General features: G+C 41.9%; 1 protein-coding gene across 4 annotated transcripts in view; it reads right to left on the minus strand.

Annotated features, from left to right (window-relative positions):
* Positions 1–9338, minus strand: part of Dab1 (DAB adaptor protein 1) — a 1106968-nt gene extending 1097630 nt beyond the window's left edge. For 3 of the 4 annotated variants that reach the window (XM_069987149.1, XM_069987146.1, XM_069987144.1), the window contains exon 1: positions 9219–9338. The gene's annotated coding sequence lies outside the window, so the exon portion shown is untranslated. The remainder of the gene's footprint in view (positions 1–9218) is intronic. The other variant, XM_069987147.1, reaches the window with a different exon arrangement.
* Positions 9339–9605: the final 267 nt, after the last annotated feature.

Here is a 9605-nt window from a genome sequence, read left to right on the forward strand (position 1 = left end):
GGATAGAAAATGTAGGTACTTGCTGGTAAAGGCAGATTCACTGACAACACCAATACATGGAAGTAAAATTTGACAGTGAGGGAAAAGACTGTAAGAGTATTGAAAAATATCTATGAGAAATTTAAAATCCATACATTCATGTCTGTGAATGCTCATATAGATTTAAACAATCTCATCTCCCTCAATAGCCCTTAAGGATATCACTTGACATCAAAGGATATCAATTGATTTCACAGTGGTATTTCTGAATCATACTATATCTTAAAAAGCAGGCAACTATGCAATTCATTTATAAATATTTTGAGGACATTAGTCATCTTGAAACTTTGCTTATTTGACACATCCCAGGTCATAGGATGCCACATTTCTTCATACTTCATATTTTATTGTTAAATGAAATATATTTGTGTATTATATATATATATTTAATCAGTGTCTATATTTTCTATCTACACTTTTACTTGAACACAGTCAAGTAAAGGGATCATTATAACATTGGATCAAACTTCTAGAGGAAGAAAATTATATGCAATGCGATTGAAAAAATCACCATTTATATATTTTTTAATCCACTACAAAAATGATTTTAAAAACAACAAACTCTTCAAAGGGAAACCAGGCAAAGATAATGAATTTGCACTCCACTAAGAAGCAAATCCAAACTTTACAAAATACATGTGAAAAGATGCTCTGGCATGGAAGACATGGAGGAAGCAACGTGACATCACATCATAGGGCATGGTAAGCAGAAGTAAAGAGGATGAGTGTATGTACTGCCAGCAAGGGAGGGGGTGAGGGAGGAAGGCCGCATGATATGAAAAATGTAGTGAACCCATGGTTCCATCTACTCAACCTTAACAACAAGGACTGTCCTTCAGCTCTGAAAAGTTACTTCTGAGAATCTACCTATAAAAATTAAAGATATGAGAATTTAAACTCCATATAGTCTCACAAGAAAAACAACACAAATGGAAAATGTACAAATATGCTCATTTATAAGCATCATTTATAGCAATTACTAAAGGAAAGTAAAATACCCATCCATAGAGAAATGGTTGAAAATTCTATTTCATTAAAAATTATACATCCATTGAAAAGAACAACAACAACTCTACACTAGTTGATTCAGAGAGGACTTGAAAACCAACATTCTCCAATACTGTATGAAGAAAAGCAATGATCTCATTTTAAAAATCAATGACAACATATCCTTGTGTATGTACATATATATATATATATGCATGTTCCTATGAACATGTATATGTGTGAATGATCATAAAATCTTAGAATAAGATACAGAGGGCATTCAAGTTGTCAGATTAGTTTGCAAACAAATAAAAACACATATTATAAAACAGATGTCCACTTGAGGGGGTGATAAGGTTGGGAGAGATGGTGAGAACAGAGGAAGGTGACTTTGATCAAGATGCATTGTATCCATAAATTGACACGTTGAATTGGAACCCTTCTGTACAACTGCTTAAAGATAATTTTATATTTTGCTAAAGAAAATTTTAAAAATAAATTATAGAATAAATGGTACAATAAAGCAGACATGTAAAATTGCATCTGTTACGTATGCTGTTGTGTGTATATATACATGTATATGTATACAAATGAATGTATGTGTAGATAGCTAAATGAAAAGATAGAAAGAACTGGAATATCAAGTCATTTTTCTAATGCCTTTTATTTTCTTATACTTTCATATGTTTTACCACTTTTATTATTTATAAGATGTTAAACGCACAATAAAATGACAAAACAACCAATGTCTGTGCTGGTCAATATTGAGTGGAGTCATCTAAGAAAGCCTCATGCTGGTCATGCTTCCAGAAACGATTGTATTAAGAGGAAATTTGAAAGGAGAGGATGTTCCAGCCAGGCAACTCTGAAAGTATGGAGATGGCAGTATAAATGGACTATAAACTCTGCAAAGGCTCCCCTTATCTGGAGCAGAAGATATAGAAGTAAAAGGAAATGCCCAAGCTCTATGGTCATAATGAACTCCATCAGTAAGGAAATAGAAATGGTCACCACAATGCATGTATAAACATCAATGTTTCAGAATTAACAGACCAAAACAGCTTGGTTTACTCAGGCTCTACAAATCCACAAATATTTTGAGCTCTTAGAACTCCGTCCATGGTGACACCATGTGTTGCACTCAGACGTAAACTTTAGTTTGGTTAACATTTTCATTTTAAACCCTCCTTCCTGTCAGTTTCCAACTTGGCTGTAAATATTTGCTTGGGGAAAATGTCACTAAAGATCTATGCTCAAATCTCAAAAAAAAAAAAAAAAGATGAATCATTTGAAAACACAAAGAAGCTGTAGTCCGCGTGTTAACTAAACAAGAAGTCTTAGAACCTATGGCTCAAAACTTATTTCAGAAAAAAAGTATTTATTTTTATTTATTAAAAGCCTATGAATAGAGATGAATTCCTTATTTGGTATTCACCCTTGTTTAATTCTGTCTGTACCCTTTGAGATAAGAACCACACATGCTTTGCCAGATAAATTAAAAGGATGTCTGATATCACTGGGTCTCCAGGCCTCTGCAATGTGTCTGCCTTACAAATCCCAACTAGACACCTTTTAATGATGTAAGATGTGTGTACTATCACCAAGGAAAGGGTCCAAGTGTCACTAAGCAATGGTTACTTCCTTCTCCCAGTAAAGAGTTACACAGTGGCCCAAGGAAATGTATTTCAATCTGAGAAACACCCTCTTCTATCTTTTGCCAGGTATCTTTTTCTCTGAAAAATGGCAATTTGAATAATGAGGATTCCTACTTATATCTCTACTACTCTACTAGGATACATGCCAGGTATCATTACTATTTAATTTGCAGGTATTTGAAAGAAATACATAGAAAATAGAGTTGACAGTGTAGGAGCATAGAAAACTCCGGTCACTGAGATGCAAAAGCTATGTCTTTTAAAACTAAGATCCTACTATGCATTTATATTAACAATAAAAATATATAAAGATAAGGGTTAACAACTCATGCCTTACTGGGTATTAAAAACAGCATAAAGAATCAGTGAAAAGCAGTATACAGACAGAAAATGAGATTGATTGTTGAGACCAAACCCACACATTCCAAGGCCATACTAAACTCACTGGGCATGGGACTCTCAGCCCTCATTCAAAAACATGGAGGCTCAGTTTCTTTTTATGGAAACAGAAGATTTTTAAGAACGATGGTATAACATGAAAAGTTCCCATAGTCATAAGATAGACACTCCAAAATGACAGCTGCTATGAACTCATCAACAAAGGCAAGGAAAATGATGGTTTCACGGCTAAGGAACTCTGGCATTTTACACAGATCCCAGATTCTTGTATAATCAAGTAGCAGAGAGCCATATACTACTTGTATTAAAACCCCAGCTCTCGTACTTCCCTGCATGTCACATTCCTTACCTGGGGAGTGTGTAAAGATTAAGTAGGTTGATGTATCAAAGTGTTCAGAGCAGAAAATGTTCCTTTTTGAAAGAAATGGATTAGACAAAAGATTCTGCAAGGTCAGGTTCTACTGTGTCACCTGACTGGGTAAGTAACCCAAAAGAAGCACAGTAGGGTAGAAGGAGTATAGTCTTTGGAGTAAGAAAGACTTGAGCTCAGATCTGAGTTACAAAAGGCACTTGCTAAAACAAGTCACTCAATGTCTCAGATCTTTGGTTACCTTCTCTAGCCATTAAAACCTCAGTATCTATTCTATTGATCTTAACCATGCAGGGCAGTGTTCTACATAAGGATAATGTAAGGATCATAACACTATCCCTGGGATTATTCAGAGCAAGAAATGGGAGATGCCAGTAGCATGATCAACCAAACGTCTGACATGACAGGATGTTGTCAGTAACTGGAAGCTGTAACTTCATTACTCTACTTGGAAGACAGTTGCTATTAAACCTAAGCTCTGGAGGGCTGAGTACTTACTGCCTCACCAACAAACTACCTAAACATCAAAGTTGTCAATCATCTCATCAGGTTTCAAAATGTATCTACAAAATCACAAACAACGTGGACCAGAGTCTCCACCCACAAACTCAGCCCTGTCCAAACCAGGCATCCCATTGAGTAGGACTAAAAGATAGAAGAATGGATCTCTTCCTATCACTAACCCAGAAAATAGGGACAGTTCCATTGTTATAATCTCCAGACATGAGTGTCAGCAAAGTCCATCCTTCTTCAAGGAAAGCTCCATCAGCCAGCCTTAACCCATTAAGCCACCATGTTAAAATAAAGACAGGGGCAACTATTCCTTTCTGGAGCCACATTTGACATATATAGACAATAGCATAAGCTTTGGATCCAAAGACCTCGGTTTGGAACCTTCCAAGTCTTCCTGGCTCTAGGGGTTGGCCAGAGTAGGTACAACCTTTTATATGCATCTCTCTTTCTCATCTGTAAAATGAAAATGACATCTATTTGGAAGGACACTTGTAAAGATAGGAGCTAATTGCTGAATAAACTTAAGTTCTGAGCAAACATTTGGTACACAAAATTAAGGTTAAAGTCTTGCCTCTGGATGAACAAAGACCTACCGGGAGTATAAAGCAGGAAGAGCAGAGGCAATCCAGTGAAGGCAACGCAGGTTCAAATCCAGTCCCTACTGTCCTATCTCTTTCTGAGCTGGCAAGTTTTTATACCATCTTAGAGCCTAGCTTTTCTTTTCTGTAAAACAAGAATTATAACACAAACATAGGGCTGTGGTGGTGAGATCAGTAAAGCAATCTATTGAGTGTAATTTAAAAACATAATCTCAAGTTATGTTAGTGTTCATACTACTTTAAAATAACCCTGAGTCTTGTTGTTCATATATGCCATAGCTCTTGGATACTTCCTGCATTTATAGTACTGCATCAGAGAGAGAGACAGAGAGACAGAGAGACAGAGACAGAGAGAGACAAAGAGACAGAGAGACAGAGAGAGAGACAGAGAGAGAGAGAGAGACAGAGAGAGAGAGAGAGACAGAGAGAGAGAGAGAGAGAGAGAGAGAGAGAGAGAGAGAGAGAGAAATCATGATCTCTATGAAGAACCTGAAAATATGATACAAAGATCAAGGGTGGATGCAAATGTTTAACAACCTGCATTGATCAGAGTTAGGTATTTAGGTGAGTGAGGGGATTGTTGCTTTTACTATAAACATGTCTATATCGTTTGAGTTTTTAAAAGCTCTTGTTGATGGTAAGAAAAAAATAAAATAATAAATGAGAAAGATGTTAAGGATGTTAATAATTCTTTAGAAAGATCCTAGAATAGGTGTAGCCATCAAACATCAATCACACATTTTTGTGTTACGGGCACAGTAAGGTGCTAGGATGGTCTAGGGAAAGGAATTGTCCCCTGCTTTGAAGGAATGTTTGGTCTGTTGGGAGAAACTTAGAACATGGAGTTGTGGGGAGAGGGGGAGGGTATATAAAGAGGGCTGAGGGAGCATGAGTTTCCTGAGTAAAAGACTGTCATTTGTTAGGCAGATCCTGAGAGCTGAATAGAGTTCACCAGACCAAGGGTCAGGAATGTATTTTCCAGACAGCAAACAAAGGTTCAAGGGTATATGTGGTACTCAAATGTGTTTGGAACACTGTGCACATGTTTATGGATGACTATTGTGGGATAGACCCTGAGGGCTGAATAGAGAGCATCAGTTCTATTCATGTGCATGGGTGGCTGTGGCTGTGCAGGTGTCTGTGTTTAGGTATGTGTAAAAATGCATATGTAAGATTGGTATGAGATAGCATGCATGCAAATGTGGGGGGAGAGGGAGAGAAAGAGTATGCAGTCTGTTGGGGAGGAAGAAAGGAGGGAGGGAGGAAGGGAGTCTGGCCTGTGAAAGGCCAGACAGTGAAAGGCCTTGAAGTCTGTGGTCAAATTTTTAGATAATATGCTTTAGGCAATAGAAAAAAACCTTTATGTTTTTTTGATCTGAAAAGAAATGTGATCAAAGCCACATTTTAGAAAGATTATATCACAACTGTGGAAAGGCCCATCCTGAAGCTAGGAGATGAGTTAGGACGTTCAGAGGATGATCCAAAATATAGATAATGAGGCTAGAGAAGACATCACTTGAAATATTTTTCCTATCACTTCAAGTTCTAGATGGCATGCAAGAACATTTATTTTGCTCTCCCTTCATTTATCTTTATTTACTCAACATTAAATACTTACATAAATAATACACTTTTTAAACACATGTGCATTCTGTGGGGAAAAAAACTAAAAACAAAAGAATAGTTCCTCTGAAGTTATTTTGATAACTGTCCAGGATGAAGCTCTCTCATGTGAACCAGACAAGAGCAAGCTACTGCTCAGAGAGCGCCCTGCCTGCCTCCCCCTCCCCCACTCACACACCTGGAGTCCACAATTGTGGAAGATAGGATAATTGGAATCAAAAGTTGTCTGTGATGTACAGCTTCTTAGTAATTGTCTGATTATATCAAAGCCAAGATCCAAGCAGCAAGCTGGGTCATAAACAGTTTGAAGTTTTTCCCAGATATTTTCCCAAGCCAAATGGTAAATCAGGTCTTTTTCTCAATGCTAGTTTCTCTTTTGGTAATAGTGTTCTCCTCTCTGTCTTCCCGATCCTTCCTATGGCTCCCTCCTCTTCCTCCTCCTCAACCTCTTGCCCCCTTTGGCTGTATTTAAAATCAAGCTATCTTTGTCTCTCTATATATTTCTCTTACCTTTGCTAATCCACCCTCTCTTTTTCCTCTCTCTCATCCCTCCCTCCCCAAATCCCTTCTCCCTATAGAAAAAAATCCATTTTAGAAAAATAATTAAGGCCTTTGCCAGACCAAGAGTCTGACCAACAAATGTGGTTGGCTATAAGACCAACAAATGTGGTTGGCTGAGTTTGTCCTCTAGAGGGAAAAGGGAAGAAAAAAAAAACTTGTAAAGATTGAGGTCTGAATGGTGACCCTTCCTTTTGAAAAAGGCAAAAGGAGCCTGTGAGGAGCAGCTGTCCCTGGACACCAGTATCACTAGGCAGCCTTCCAGCTGGGCCATTCTGATTTGCTAATAAGCCCCAGCCAGCCCCCATCTCTTTCCACTGGGAGTGCAGTGCCAACGTTGCTGTCACATTGCACTGCTCAGCTACTCTTCCTGCTCAGCTCAGAGAGGGGGGAAAAGCCATAAAATTTGGAACCACCTAATGTCAGCACTGCAGGAATTTTACAGACCACCCAATCCAACCCAGAATGGGTCACTGATACAGAGACTGTAGTCCCAGGTCCCTGAACACTGAAGTGATCCATTATGCCATACCTCAGGCATAGGACCTGTTGCAAAAAAAAAAAATCTATTGATCCTCGGAACACCTCTTCATTCTTGCTTTCTGGCTAGAAACCTATCGCGTGTCCAGAGGTCTAATCAGACAGAAGAGCATGGTATCAAGAACAGAAGGAGTTAAAATGCATATGATGCACACTTGAAATGCAATGTATGAACCCTGCAAAAAAAGAAAAGCATTTGAGCTGGGGAGTCCTTTAACAGAGAAGCTGCATTGGTGGAGAGCTTAAGCTTGGGAGACCTTTTTAATATGGCTGTATTGTAATACTGCAGTGGCAAACCCCTGGCAGTCATTCCAAAAAGAGAAGGGAAGCCTCGCTCTGCAGCAGAACTTCCCAGCCCAGAAACAGATTGTTGCCCTTTTGCGCCCATTTAATAACTGCTTTATTTAACACAATCTGAGGGATGTGTGTTCTCAGAAGGCGCTGTTCAGAAACCTCCGCCTGCAATGATGCGATTCCTCCTACAAGGAACTCAAATGCAATTCTTCCCAACTCAGCCTCCTAAAGCAACAGCAAAGCCATAGAGAGACGAGAGGTGGGGCAGTTCACTGGCCAGAGCCTCTCCTGAAGCCTGAGAGGGCAAGAAGAGAGAGAGGAGGGCTGGCTAGCAGGAGGACACGCCTTTCTGAGCTAGCAGGAAAGCGCTGCCTGCAAAGTCCACCCAGACTGAGACGGCATGGGTTAATTTCCTCCTCAGAATAACTGATACACACACACACACACACACACACACACACACACACACACACACACACACACACACACACACACACACACACTCCATCTACCCTCACAACCTTACTCACTACCATACGTTTGAGTATTTTTAATCTGAAATTCCCAGAAATTCCCTGGTGTCTCCTATCTTTGAGGCACAGCCCGTGCACCTGGGCTGGATTCCCACCTCATCACCAGTAGAAGCCTAAACAGCCAGGTGTAATTATTTTCCTGCAAGGTTATGCCTAATTGGCCACTAACCTAATTGATTAATCATCTCATTTTTCAAGGTAGCATCAAAGAGTCAAGCAAGCAAGGAGAAAGAGAGGGAGAGGGAAGAGGGGAGGAGGGAGAGAGAAAGGAGAGAGTTTAAAAAAAAGAGAAAAAGAAAACAAACGAATCCAATGGTCCAAAGGCTAAAATTACAGCTCAGGTTGTGGGGGAGACCCCAGGCTAGCTTGCCTGGTTTCTGGAAACCGAAATGGACAGAGACGGAAGCGCATCATGTGCGAGTAAATGCGCAAGACCACGGGAGGACTGAGCCAGGAACCACCACGGATGCTGCCTGGAGTCCAGCCGCCTCCCACACCGAGGAAGTTGCTTCCCCTGGGACTGGAAGGGTTAAACAACCAAACGTCAAGCCAGTCTGGGTAGAGGTGGTAGGGAGCAAAAAAAAAAAAAAAAAACCCACAAAAAACAAAAAAACAAAAACCATCGCTTGTCCCCTTCTTGGGCGAGTGGGCGCGTGGAGCCCCCGGGGGTGGCCTTGGCGCTCCGGCCACAACTTGCCAGGCTGTGTGGCGCCGCGGCCCTGCGCCTTTGCGCGCTACCCAAAACTTTGCGCACACTGCAGCTGCCACCTGCCTGCTTTGGCTCGGGCGATCTGGGCGCCACCAAGTGCCGCGGGTAACCCTTCTGCAGCCGCTACCGCCTGCCTGGTTTCGGGGCTTTGCACTTTTCCCTCACCGCCTCCGATCCCCACGCTCGGGGGCTCCCTCGCCTCGCCGCTGCAGGAGCGCGGAGTCCACCCCGCAGTGGGCAATGCGGCTCCACGTCGAGGGCTACCGACTCCGTGGGGGTCCGGGCAGCAGCGACCACGCGATGGATAGGCGACCCCGGCCACCCTCACTCACTCCGGCGCGCCCACCCCGAGCTTCTTCCCACGCCGCCGCGGGGGGTGGACGCAACACCTTCTCCTACCTTGCAGTCAGGGAAGACCACACTCTCCACTTAGCCTTCTCGACTCATCCTCTAGCCGCAAAAGAGGGCGATGGGCTCTGCTTTTTGATCCCCGGGGTTAGAGGGGTCCGTGTGGAGCCAGGGGAGCGCAGAAGACGCCGCGGAGCTGGGTATCCCGGAGAGGGCTCACTCCCAGCAGCTCTGCCGGCAGCGGTAGTGGTGGCAGCGGCAGTAGCAGCGGCGGAGACCGAGCTGGCTCTCCGCAGGCCACATCTTTCATACCTTATACATCACTACCGCATTCCCCCGAATAGGGGAGCCCCTCAGCATTTCGCCACCTAGTGCACTAGGCAGGCGCCCCTAGCAGTGGTTTGGAAAGACCTCGCTAGAATGTGAGCAGCTCTGTGC

The sequence above is a fragment of the Dipodomys merriami genome, unplaced genomic scaffold (assembly GCF_024711535.1).
Source record: "Dipodomys merriami isolate MVZ:Mamm:240054 unplaced genomic scaffold, mDipMer1.0.p SCAF_34, whole genome shotgun sequence".
In the NCBI taxonomy this organism is placed as follows: Eukaryota; Metazoa; Chordata; class Mammalia; order Rodentia; family Heteromyidae; genus Dipodomys; species Dipodomys merriami.